This window comes from Triturus cristatus, chromosome 4_1 (genome assembly GCF_964204655.1).
Source record: "Triturus cristatus chromosome 4_1, aTriCri1.1, whole genome shotgun sequence".
NCBI lineage: Eukaryota > Metazoa > Chordata > Amphibia > Caudata > Salamandridae > Triturus > Triturus cristatus.
This window is the reverse complement of record NC_140585.1, coordinates 933,217,580-933,231,459: the sequence shown is the minus strand read 5'-3', so window position 1 is coordinate 933,231,459 and position 13,880 is coordinate 933,217,580. Positions and strand designations below refer to the sequence as shown.

General features: G+C 42.7%; 1 protein-coding gene across 1 annotated transcript in view; it reads left to right on the top strand.

The window, feature by feature from the left end:
* The first annotated feature begins 632 nt into the window (after positions 1 to 632).
* LOC146855855 (uncharacterized) overlaps positions 633 to 13,880 on the top strand; it is a 72,421-nt gene continuing 59,173 nt past the window's right edge. The window contains exon 1 of the mRNA XM_085653797.1: positions 633 to 763. The gene's annotated coding sequence lies outside the window, so the exon portion shown is untranslated. The remainder of the gene's footprint in view (positions 764 to 13,880) is intronic.

Here is a 13,880-nt window from a genome sequence, read left to right as displayed (position 1 = left end):
TGTTAACAAAAAGTAGGGGTACTTTTTTTGTTCCCCACAGATCATGCCCACTTCGATCTCTGACTCCCGCCAGAAAGTGTCCCTCCTTCAATGCAAGTCAAAAGAAAATCTCCCACTTCCGACTTTCTCCATATGGCATGCACGTGGTAAGTAGGAATATGCTTCATTCTAAGAGTTGTAATTTAATTTTTGTTGAAAAAATTTTTATTAGGTTTTTATGACAAATCAATATAACCGATCCATTACACAATGAATCACGAAACAAGCAACAGACAATAACAGGCCCAGGGGACCGCTGTTGATCGTCGTTGGCCGCAGTCATTTAAAGCATGTACAAAAATCAAATCATAAGAAGAGTAGTAAATACACACCCTTTCCTCTCTCCAACCCTAACACCCTATAAACAAACAAAAAAAACAACAGTAAAAGTGAAAGCACAAAGATTGGGGAAGGCGAAGAGGGATGCAGTTTATTTCTAACATTCTAAATAGAAGTCTACACTCAGCTTGAAAAGTTCTGTGTGATAACAAGTCAGCAATGACCGAGCTTCACGTTTATTAGATTTGTACCGAAGGCGCTTTCCTCCCAGTTGCATAATGTACATGTGAGAATCCTTTTCTTTAGCCGATCAAGTCGTTTGGTCGGCTGACTCATTAGGCTGTTTTTCAGACTCCGGTTGAGCTTATTTTATTAGGTGAATTCCATAGCCCGCCTAAACAAGTTGCTGGAAGACCTGGCGTACCTATGGATGTTCCAGCAGGAGGTAGGTAATAATGTATAAGGGTTCCTGTTTACAGTTCCAATCTAGGGATGTTGCCACACCTTCCTAAAAATAACGTTTCTGTTATTTGTTGTTTTAAGAAACTGCAAAAGCCCGGGCATGATCCAAAAAAGCAATTTAAACAGAATCGTATGTATTCTATTGTAACGTGGCTTTTTCTGTCCTTATTTATTTTGCACGTGTTGATCGGGCGCGTTATGTATGAGGGTTTTCCGGTTTCGTCTCTTTCTCAGAAATCTCCAGCGAAAGCTGTAGCCGCTCAATTGGGCAGCTCGTGAACATTCCAAATCGGGCTTGTTAAAAGTTACTTGTGTTTATCTCTACGTGTGTCCCGAGTGCTTGAGATTACTCACAGACGTATGGGAATATTTGACTCTGGGTTCTCATACGAGGGAAGTTTTAACACAGAAGAAGAAGGATCGCTATTTGCACGCTGACCTGCACTGGATTGTTCTAGTTGGTTTGGGCTCAGGGGGGGGGGGGGCAGAGCCTTGTCAATCAGATTCGGGGAGGTGAGCTACAGATTTCCCAAAAATCACGGTGGCATATCTTGGTTCAGAGGCGCAACTAGTGCCAAATTTCGGGGGGGGGGGGCTTGTTGTATGGCTAAGAAAAAATTTCGTGGGGGGGGCTGAATCTTTTAAGCCATAATGCAGAGTGGAAATGCAAGGGCTCTTAGAAGGGGTGAAACAACAGCGAGGCCTCATTAACATGCAAATGGACTTTTAAAGACCTGTGAAGTGCTCGGGTGCGGCTGTGTGTGCGCCGGGAAGCTGTCTCATCCCGGGCTGCCACACACGATGGGGGGATGGGGTGGATTGGAGCAGAGTGAGGTAGATGGGGGGTGGAGTAGATTGAGTGGGGTGGGGCAGACTTGGTTAGCTTGGGGTGAAGTGGAGTAGATTGTAGTGGAATGGGGTAGATTGAGGTACCTTGGAGTAGAGGGGGGTAGATTGGATCGGAGTGGATTGGCGTGGAGTGGGGTAGGGTAAATTGGAGTGGCTGGATTGTGGTAGATTCGAACGTGGTAGTTTAAGTTAGAGTGAAGTGAGGTAGAGTGGAGTGGGTAGATTGGAGTTGGGTAAATTGGGGTAGAGTGAAGTGGGGTGAGTGGAGGGGCAGGTAGAGTAGAGTGGCTTGTTGTGGATTGGCGTTGCGTAGAGTGGAAGGGTGTAGAGTTGAGTATGCATGGTGTGGTAGTGCACTGCTATTACATACAACACATTTTCAGTTGACATGACCATTATATTTGAACCGACATCCAGTTTTACTGCGCACAGACGATAATTTGTGGAAATGTCATCACCTAGTGTATTGATGTGTTTTGATCATATTCAAATATTTGTTTCCACCACACTTGAGAAATACAAAAAAGTGCTTCATTTGTACTTTCCTACATCTGATATATTCTGAACCATCAGGACAGATCATGTTTCTTTTGGGTGCTAGAAAACACCATTCTAGACAATCTCCTCTCACATTGGTACTCGGCAGGATTATCACATTAATTCTCTCACTTTTAAGTCGGCAAAGGAAAAGTAAACACCAAGCTCCCTTGGAAGTCAGAGCGTGGCATTTGACCTTGGTCTTTGAATGCGCAGCAAATGCGACAAGATGAGTACAAGATTTAAAGGCGAGTTTACTGAAAGTGAATACTCTGAAGTATACCGTAAACAAGGGATGCTCACGTGAGGGACAAACTCAAGCTGGACAGCCTAAAAGCCAGCAAATAGAAAGCTGGGAAATGTGAGTTACAAACCACTAAATCAATAGTAAGCCGTGGGCGAAATGTATTCCCAGGAAAGCTTTCAGAATTGCCCTCCAAAGTCCGAGTAAACCAGACAGCTGTGCTGTCTGCTAGGCTTCGACCTAAAATGACAAGCTCAGTAGATGACCCCTGATGTGGGCAGTAAATAGGCAGAATCAAATCCAAGATGGGGGCAGTCTTTAAAAGCCAACTGGCCTGACTACCAGGCTTGCATGGGTCCTTGCGCTGATCTTTCTTAGCCCTTGGTCTCTCGTGCACTTTTGCTTGCCTGTGCTTTATACAGCTTAATAATCCTTGTGGGAGCCAAATAAAGTGCTTCAATGAAAATACCAGCCTGCACTTTGATATTGGTTGCAAAGGGGAACCAAATCTAATTGAGAACTGCTCTCCTCACTAGGAGGATGAGAATGCACAAATAAATTAGATTGAGGGGCAGAGGGAGAAAAATATGGCAAATGAGCCAGAGTAAAATAAGTGAAACCATGAGAAAGGAAAGGCAACAATGTGTGATGGGGATCAAAAGTGAAAAGAATAGGATGAACTAGACCAAGCTAAAAAAGAGGAAAACTATCTAGAGGAAAAAGAAAAGTAAAAAAAGCTGAGAGAAGCTGATTGCAAATGTAAAACAAATTAGTCAGAATATTGAAAAGGAGATAATGTAAAACAAATTGGTCAGAATATTGAAAAGTAGATAATAAGAAATACTGAAAAAGAGGAAGAAATCAGTAGTTGAAGTTGGTGACCTACAGATTAAATGTGGACTTTAGCGATGAGTACAGTAGTCCAGTGACACATCTTCTGCTTATGCAAACCTTTTTGCATTGTCTTCTTTCACTTTTCATTCTTTAAATTTTCTCTCCTTTTTCTGTCCACCTTTTCAGCATCTGGTTTCTTTAAGTCTAGCCTAGATACAGCTTTAGATGGTTTGCTATCCTCTTGTAATTATAGTATGAAATTCACTGAAAAAAACAAAAGATTAAAGTGACGTTATGGTTTAGGTGAATATTTTAGTGTGAAGCACCAAAATTTACCAGTTCAAGTTAGCAGAGCTAACTATAACTTGCACCGCGCCATGCACGGCTTATGACTTCGCATATTAAATCACTCATGACATGTTCTATGACCATACTGATGACTACAACCAATGACTTAATTTTGTTTTTATAGTTTACATAGTGGTAGATAACTACCAAATGACCTCTCAACCGAATTTTGTTCAGCCTGTATCCAGCTAATTGTGTGTAAGTGTTTACAAAACTCATGTGCTCCTAGTGCATCATAGGTGTGTAGAGGTATTGAACACCTTATAAATCTTTGTATTCAGGAGTAACATTTTGTGCAGGTGACAGTTGATGAGTTGTGTCCAGTATGTTTTAAGCAAGAATTTTCAGCAGCTTTAAGTATTCAGACAGAATTGTCTCAGCATGACAATTTCTACATAAGATAGAAGACTGTGTGCACCAGGTACTAACCTATGTGCATGATTATCCTCAGTAGATGGGAGATATGTAAAATGTTATTCACAGTATGAATTCTGAAGGTAGTATGACGTTTAGCACCTTCAGACCTTGAGTATTTTAAGTGACTAGTGTCTCTTTGGACAAGTTTTACATAGTGAACACTGCTCTTAGTAGATATTTTTAATACTCGGTGGTGTATTTCTCATGATACTTTCACTGCCTGGAAACAGTGTGGTACAGAGTAAACTTCCTCCATAGAGTAAACACAGTTTACAGTACCCACTTTCTACTCCCATACACTTAATTTCTCACGGCAGGTTCGGTGACTGTGAAGGGTTTGATAGAAGTTAGGGCTGTTTGTAGTTTGGCATTGGTTATGTAACAGAAGTTGAGTATCTGGAGGAACCTGGTTTTCTCTTATACTGGTATACACAATAAACATTGTGAGCAGTAGTAATTACCACTGTTCCCAATAACGTGCGGGCGCGCACGCACCTCTCTTCCCGCGAGCGCGCACTCCTGTGTGTGGACAGTTCGCGCCGCCACTTTAAAAATCGAGCGGAGCGAAAAACCGGCACTCCCCTGATGCGGCTTTGCCCGCGTGTGTCAGGAGTGCAGGTAAGGCTGGCTTGGGTCTTGCTGTTTTTTTGTTTTTTGTTTAAGTATTCATGTGAATCACAGCCCATTCACGAGCTGTGATTAACATGAATACTTAAAAGCCCATAATCTTCCCCGCACCGCGCTATACTAACAAAAGAGCACAGCAAGTTTAAAAACTCAGCGTGTACTTTCAGAAAGCACACGCTTTGTTTTTAAACTTGCTGTACTCATGTTAGTAAAGCGCGGGGCTGTGATTAACATGAATACTTAAACAAAAGCCCACAATCTTCCCCACACTGGAGAGATAGCCAGGGCCGGCTCTGGGAGGGTTGGGGGGGTGGCTGAGGGGGCGTCATTTGTGCAAATATATTGCCATTTAAAAAGCACCTGCTGTGGCGGAGTTCCTGGCCTCCAGCAATTATCAGGCATCAATTAAAATGCCAAGATAACTGGTGATTAATGTCTTCCTGGAAAGAGACAGAGTTTTGACTCATCCAAAGGTAGCGCAGTGGGTTAAAATGACTGCTGCTAAGAATTGAGCCAGTAACTGTCAAACAGCTGCGTGTAAACTGGAAGTATTATATTAGAGCTTTATGTTTTTTTTACCCAGTCTTTCATCATCCTAATCTTGCCAAAAGGGCATTTTGGGTAGAAAACAATTCTTGTTATTAAAGATAACCCCTAACACTGGTGTTACATTTTAAATTCTGAATTTATATAAGGACTCTTGAACTATATTGCCTATCAGTATCGATTACGTGTTACTCCTACACTACTCCTTGTAGTCCTGTCTAATGTAACATTTCCCATACACTGATTTACATACCTATGATTGTCTCTGTCCAATGTGTGTGTGATGTAAAGTGCTCTGACACCTTACAAGGGTATGAGTGGCGCTATTAAACTAAATGAATCAGAGAGACAGTAATTCTGGAGACTTGAGGGGCACTGTTAAAGGGCGGTGGTGAGGGAATCCGTGGCAGAGGTGGTCATTGGGGGGCGTTAACAAACATTGTCGCACAGGGCGCCACCAGTGCTAAAGCTGGCCCTGGAGATAGCTCACCTATTGTTCCTCTTTTTGGGCTCTCTCTTTAACTCTTCTCTGACTTCGGGACTCTTTTCTTCTACCTTCAAATCAGCTGTTCTTCTTTAACATAAGCAGCTTTCTTTAGCTCCTAATGACATCTCTAATTTCCGGCCTATCTGCTTCCTTAAAAAATTCTGGAATATATTGTGTTTTCTCAACTTTCCCTTTCTCTTTAAGGTAATGACCTTCTCTATCCAGTTCAAAAGGGCTTTCGTCGTGGTCATTCACCAAAATACACATTACTTTCAGTTTCTAACTCAAAGCTTCGTGCTTGTTATCACAAACACTCTTCACTTATTATTATTCTTGACCTTTCTGCTGCTTTGACACAACGGATCACTCTTTCCTTATCTACATGTCGGGTCTCTAGTACTACTCTGAACTGGTTTCATTCATTCGTTTCCTGGAAGAAAAAAAGAGCATCCTCAGCAGGCCAGTGACTCACCCTGTTTTCTGAGTTGTCCCGGGGGCTTGGTTCTAGTCATCTGGTCTTCTCATTGTACACTATTCCTTTCATTTCTGTCATTTAATCCTTTGACTTTCTCTTTCATTTCCATGCTGACGGCTCTCAAATCTGTTTCTGCTTTTCTTCCTTATCTGACATCCTTCTTGACCGTATTTATGCTTGTTAATCGACTGCTGAAAACTGGATTACTATGTACTTTTAAAAAACGTAATCGTAAAAAAACATAAGATCCTCTTATTCCCAGCTTCAGCTGCTATTACCATCCATTGTCCTATCGTTTTATATATATATATATATATATATATATATATATATATCACTATTCCTACTTTCTCCTCAGTTAGAAATCCATGTGTTATGTTTAATTATTCTCTGACTTTCTCAGAACAGTTGTGTTCTGTGGTCACGTCTTGCTGTTTACATCCCCATAATATCCAGAAAGTCAAATCTTTTCTCCCCTTTGCCTCCATCCTCTTCCTGGTCCTGTGCCAGGCCCTTTCTCGAATCAACTATTTTCCTTCCTTATATGTTGACGTCCGTTAATCGCTGCTCTCCCTACTCCAAAGCTACTTAAAACATTTGTGTTCGCCTTCTCGTTTCTCTTAACTATCTTACTCCGACTTCTTATTTAGCTCAGATTCTTAGTTCACTGCTTTCCTTCCAGCTTAGATTTTGTTATATTTGTGTTATCTTCAAGGATCTTCACTCTCTTGCCCCAGTTATCTTACTTGATGTCTCGGTGTACTCCAATTCTTTCTCTTAGTTTTGGTTCCACAACTATGTAGTTTCTATTCTAGTTGTTTCTTCACGCTTTCACTTCTTCACATTGCCGCGTCCTAATCTGTTAAATAATCTTCCACTTTCTATTCTCTCTGCTCCTATCTTTTCTGGTTCTAGGGCAGTTTCTAGTCCTTTCAGCTACCGCCTGGCCCTCCAACATTGTAGCTCTGAGCATCTCCAGGACCTGCAGGCTTGCCAGCATACCCACTCTCTACTGGGTCTCCGCAGGAGGGGATGCAATGGTAAGGGTGTGTTTACCCATAGTAAAGGGCAGACCTCGGTGAACATTTTATGCACATGCAGCAGTGGCGCACAAACCCTCTGATGATAGTCAATTGACGATGCGCGGGGGGCCAGTTAGTTTTCAGTATAGCCAACTGGGTCAAAGGAAGTCTTCAAAGTGCAGCATTTTGTAGATGGCTCACAAGTGCTCCCCAACAGGCCTTCAGTTCTGACAATCATCTAGCTCCCTGCTGTATTTATAAAAGTAAGTAATCATAACTCTTCTGTATGTGTCTGGTGACCTACCTTCATTCTCTCATTGTCCACTTCCTCCATTTGTTTTAAGAAAAAGTTGCTTAAATTTGAGATGGGGAATGAAAATTTGTGGTTTGCGACCACTAAACTTCTCCAGGAGGACCTTTTCAATACCATCAGAGTATTGAAATTGTGTGTTCTTTTCAGATTTATTTTGTTGAGGCAGTGACGTATTTTTGGAGCTGAGACGCATTCACAGTATTTCAGTGTACTCTGGATAAACAATATATATTGTGTGATCCACTCCTGAATTCTTTGTACCATCTTCTTAGAAAATAGTGTGCATTGCTTTTATTATGGTGCTAAACCTCATCAGATTCCAGGTCTTGGCCTACTCGTCGGTCACAGAAATTCTAATGTTTATGTCTGTCAGTAGACAAGACCTTTACATTTTTGTAAAACTATATATAAAATAATACTTGCTATAAGACACTTTCAGCCAGTCTTCTTCAACCATTGGTCTCTTGTTGCATCATTCACATTTTTCTCCCACCCACAGTAGCATACAACATGAGCCTATGGATCAGCCCCCTGCAGCCATTGGATAACTTCAGTGTGAGTGACGGCATTCTACACTTTCACAAGAGCACATTCACACCCAAAGTAGTAACCTTCAGTACCAGGTTTTAATATTGTTCAGTGCCCAGCAGCTCCACCAACAATTAAGACCTAGTTGCCAAGGTTTTACATTGCTATGTGTGACATTTTCATAAACGAAGTGTTATGAGTGACATTTCAACCATTTTGAGTGACACTTGTGAGCAGGTATACCTAGACTGAATAAATGCTACAAATAAACAAGTGTTAACTGCATACAATAACGGTGTGTAGCGCATTTACACCCGGTCTGTACTGTGCAAAGCATGCAAATAGCCTAGCATTTAGGGTCTCTGTCTCGTTCCTGCTTTCTGCAATGCTACATAGTAAAGTGTGCTGATGTCCTATTCAATAAAACCGTGGCCATCCTTGATTACTGGGCCTTCGCTATGCGAATGACCCATGACTCAACTTGAAAGTATCCACGTCACAGTATCATTTTAGGAAAGGATTGTTTTACCATCATCCAGGTATGCATGTCTAGTGCCTGCTGCTGATATCCTGAACACCTTCAGATGCAGCATATTGGACTCCTACAACCCTCTTAACTAATTCTGGCATTGCGCTTTTTGCGCTCCATTGTAGGCAGCGACTCTTGTGCTTTTCTAAACCTGAAGTGTACTTGCCTGCGTAACCAATTCATGTCATGGCGTGTGTATCCAAATTGCAAATCTGCCTTAAGCCCCTTAACGTGGGTTGTATGTGTGGAAATGCACTGTCTTTTCAGTTTTTTTAAAGCAAAAGTTTGGAGTGATATTTGGCGCTGCGCACAAGCGCGGTCTGGTTCCTGGCGCGCATAGCCATGGCTGCAGCGCACAGAGACCCTACACTGCCGCACCCAGAGGAAAACAATTGGAGGGAACATTGGTAGTTACCCACCTATCTGTGGTTAATTGGTAATAAGAACTCTGCTATGTCATAGGGTCAATGTTGCACATAACACAAGCTTTCTTCACCTAAGGTATTTATGACCTTATGGTGCTTCATATTATTCTGAGCTATTTTATACGTACTTTCAAATCTCTAATGCCATACTCGTTAATAGAGTAATGTGTACAAATGATCTTTGATGATGTCATCAGTGATGTCATTTGAGAGGTCGTGACATCATAAGAACATGTCATGAGTGACTGTTTTTTTTTTTAGTTCAAAACGTTTTTGGCACCGACATATTCACCCACTATAACGTCACTTTATCCTTAGTTTTTTCCAGTGAATTTCTAGGTTTTTTTTTTAGCATAAAATAATATTTTATTACCATATGTAAAGCCAACCCCCGCCTAGCACGGATAAAGGCAGTGCGTGGTGTAGGGTTGATTGAGCAGCATGGCCTCTGGCCAGGTCCTGCATCCAACAGGCCAATGTGGGCCCCAGGGACCCATCCCCCGGGGTCAAAAAATATATTATTAATTATAGGGTTGGTGGGTGTGGTTCTCCTCCCTGAGCCTTAAGAGGTCTCAAGTCCAATCTCCTGGGACCAAATATTTATAAAATGAGGAAGGAGGCCCAGGGCTCCCTAAGCCCAAATGGGACCCCATCCCCTGGGGCCATATTTTAATTATAGCGTATGGTGGGCCTGTGCCCCCCTTTGCTTTCCCCTCCGTGATCCTTAAGAGGCCCCAGGGACCCCATCCCCCAGTGCCAAATATCTTACTATTTGGGAAAAGAAGTAATTGGCCCCTGTTTCCCAAGTCCAAATGCACCCCGGAGACCCCATCCACGGGGTCGTATTTTAATTAAAGGAGCAGTGTGGCAACTCTCATCGAGCCTTAAAAGGCCCAGTGGACCCCCAGAGCTGATTACTATTATAATAATGCAGCCCCAGGACTCCATCCCCCTGGACGACAAATTGGAGGAATGCCCTGTGCCTCAGCCCGCCTTCCCGCATAGTGCAGGAGCCAGCATTGCTCCCGCCCAGAGCAATGTGAGCAGGAAAACAGAAGTCTGCTCCCACATGTTGGGAGCATATTTAAATCTTCTGCCAGCTGGGAGCACAATGCCTTACCTGCTCGCGCTTCTGCAGACAGGGAAGGCATGTTTTTGCTCCTATGTGGCTGGAGATAATAACGCTCCCACCGGGCAGGAGCAAACCTGTTTACCTGCCCACATTGATGCAGGAAGTGAAACTAATCTGTTCAGGGGGTGAGCTCCACAGGACAGAGTACTTGAGCCTGCCCCGGGGCCTACAAAGGCTCAAGTAAGAAGACTTTTTTTTTTCACTAATCGGCCCCCAAGGAATGCAAAAGATCCGGAAGGGCGATCATACAGCTTCCCCTCCCCTTATTTCCTAATTTCCCCTTTAATTCCTCAGTTCGGCCCCGGGGTATGGCGCCCTCCAGCCCTTATTTAAGATACCCAGCCACGGGGAATGGGGTCCACTCCCCAAATATTTGTAATTGTAATTTCAGGCCGCGATTTTCATTTCCTTTTTTTTTTTTTTGCTGCGAATCTGCAGGGATTTTGGCAGTGTGGTCCCTCTGGGTCCCTCCTCTCCCGTTAGGCCTAGGGGGGCAGGGTATTGTTTTTGTTTTAAAATGATTCCAGGACAGGGGGCTAAGGCCACAAAACGGAAGCATTTTAGCACAGAAATAGAAATACTGTGCAAGAAATGATCATTAACAAAGAAAACCAGAAGGGGTCTCCAACGAGTACCTTGTGAGCTATTGGTAGCTTGCCAACACCCTTGAGGTAGCTCTGCAAAGTGTAGCTCAGCCCTGCACATCGTTCCGAGGGTACATGTACATTAAAGAAGACAGCGCTAGCCCTGCTCTTCTAAAGACCCTTAGAGTGGTAGCCTGCTAAACCAATTGCAGTGTCATATGCTAACATGCAAACTCACACTGTGTTGGTCGAAGACTGCCAGTAATAGCCAAAGTAGGATCCACCTTACTGTGGGTTGTTAGGAGCCAGATAGAAAGTGTGAGTTAGTGCATGAATAGCTGAGAAGATGAGGAGAGTGGGGACTGGATCCAGAGCTGAGATCCTCTTCTAAGCCTCACTGTGCATGCACCCTTGGGTGTATGTGTCTGTCTGTTGGGAAATGTGCATCTGTGTCTGTCTGTGGGCGTGCTTGGCATTGAGTTTCTCCGTGTTAAACAGTATTAACTCCCTGGAAACTATACCTGGTGCCATGGAACACTGAAAGTATACGTTGCTTTACATCATACAGCGTTCATTTCCATCACTGTTGTGTCCATTCCTGGCATTGTAGTGACCATAGTCATCATTGACCTATTTTGGGCATTCTTCTAGTTGTGTAAACTTGCAGTCATTGCCCTATTGTGAGCATGACTGACTTAATTTGGTCACCCTTGACATCATAGGGATGGGCCCTGACATCATAATGGCGATGATTGGCATACTGTAAGCATCCTAGCTGTTATGGTGTGCAGCCTTGGCACAGTTGTGTATCTGGTATAACGGTGAGCATAATTGGTGTATCATAGCCATCCATTGAGTTATGGTGAGCATCCATGGCATGTGATTGTAAAGCTTGAATATTTGATTCCGATTATGTACATGTGAATCATTTGTACGAGTATTTGATGAAAATAACAAGATGGCGTTTGGGGACTTGGTATTTACTAAAAATGAAAACTGGTATTTTGAAGGAAAAAATGTTTCAGGATATAAGTTTGAATAATTGAGTGTGTGTTTGCGGAAAATAAGAGGTATTTAATAGAAGAAAACAAATTCACTTTCAGAAACCTATATGCTGAGATGGAGAATGTTTGCAGTTTCAAACCTTTTTAAGGCGGATAGTTGAATAATTCAATCTAAGTTGAGGAGACTTATTTGCTCTATGTTCTTTGTGGCAGATAGCGTCTGCTGGTTTGGCTGTTTATTTAATTAGTCATGTGAAGAAAATTCTCATTGATAATGCTTTTCCTGATATTTCTGTTGACAACCCAGTCAAAAAAAGTTTGAGTGGACACAAATTAGTTGTTAACAGATGTGGTCATATAGTACAGTGATGGAAGCTGTTAGTAGCTCGGGATAATTTTCCTTGAGTAGAAGTAGTTCTGATTATAGAAAAGTTTGGAGATCCTCTGCTCGAGATCGTTCCTCTGAGACATGTAACCCAAACACTGTAATAAAAAGATAAATGTACAAAATAAAGTCGTTTAGCTTTGAGTCTTTGGATGATATTATTCAGTGTACAGTGTTGGTGATGCCAAGTGTCTGCACAAAAAAGGGTAGAGTAGACTTTAAAATCAGTCTTGTAAAGATACTTTTCAAAGGGTAGCTGTTCACCTGGCTGCTACTCTATGGAGCAATTGGCTGTACAGGTTCTTGTGGGCCAGCGATAACATGTTAGGAATTCTGTTAAATCTGTAACCTCTTCTTGAGACGCAAGATGTTTTGAAGAAATATGCAGATGGTGTAGCTTGAGTAGGAGAGGTTTGATTGACAGTTATTTAGATGCACGAAAGACTCTACCATGGCAGATGTAAATTCCAGCTCAGTGCTGGCGACACCGTCTAACTGCCAAGGAACCTAAACATAATGTAACAATGAACATAAAGAATGAGAAAACCCCTTTTGCTTTAAAGTATAAACATATACAAGCACATCTTTATGAGACACAGCCCATGTATACCATTTGTTGTGTCCACGTTCCCAGAGAGCTGGTGCCTGGAATATTGCGAGAGACTGTAATAGAATGTCGGTGTGTGTTTATAAGGTGGAAGCTGGTAGATAGTAAAGTTGGTGGGAGGATAAAGCCTTAGTTAGAGCTAGGAATCTGGCACTGCATGTTGGGGCTTAACATGTAAATAGAGAAAATACCCTCATCTATCTGACTGGATCCTCACTCATCTTTGAAGAACCTTCCTCAAAGCTTAACACCATTTCACATTATTGCTGTCAATAAGCCCCCCATACTTTCAGATGAGTGTGCTGAGAATAAATGTGCTCTTTGCATGAGTGTTTTAAGCAACAAAGGTCCCTAACAAGAAGGTTTGTAAGTCACAGCATATAAAAATAGAATTACAATGATATCTACTGTTTATGTCCTATTGGACATGATCATTTAATGCAACCAATAAAAGAGAAACATACCAGTGGGAACATAATTATACTAAAGGATTCAGGCAAACAAAAGGTTGTGGCTGAACAACTTACAACAATCTGGCCATCAATGAATATACTAGCGCACCCTAGCACATATTAATAAAATTATACAGTTGTGTCGGGGTGCGAGGAGTCGAGGACTTTTTGATCCCTTTACATACCTACAGGGATCATCTTCAGGACAAAAGAATAAATGCCTAAGGCGATTGCCTTGGACTCAATAGATTGAGTGTGTGGGTCACGATGCCATGGTCCTAGTGTCCAAAGTCGTGGAGGATGGCCAAGGAACGATAATGTAGGGGACCATCAAGGTGCATAGATTCCACAGAGGGGGCACGTGGTTCGATCCGTGGATAGGCGGGTTGGTTGGATCCAAGGGTAGGCAAGGCGATATGTACCACGGTAATGTCCGACTAGGGAAGCCTCCGAGGGTGCCGCTGAGGGGAAGGGGTTCCAAGGTGGGGCCAGAGTTCCAATCCGTGACCGGCAACCGGGGTGAATCGTGAGAGCATCGAGGAAAAACAATGAAAGGAATATTTAAGTCGTATTTTACCACAAACAGGGCCCTGGGATGCTGAGGAGCTTAACAAATAATATCGGGGCCCATATTACAGAAGTGCCCCAGGAGCACAACAGGAGTTTGCCCCTGCTTTGTGCACCTCAGGGGCACTTTGGTATTACTGAAGGGGCAGCAGACGCTTGTGCAGCCCCTTCTTTAATACAGATAGCAC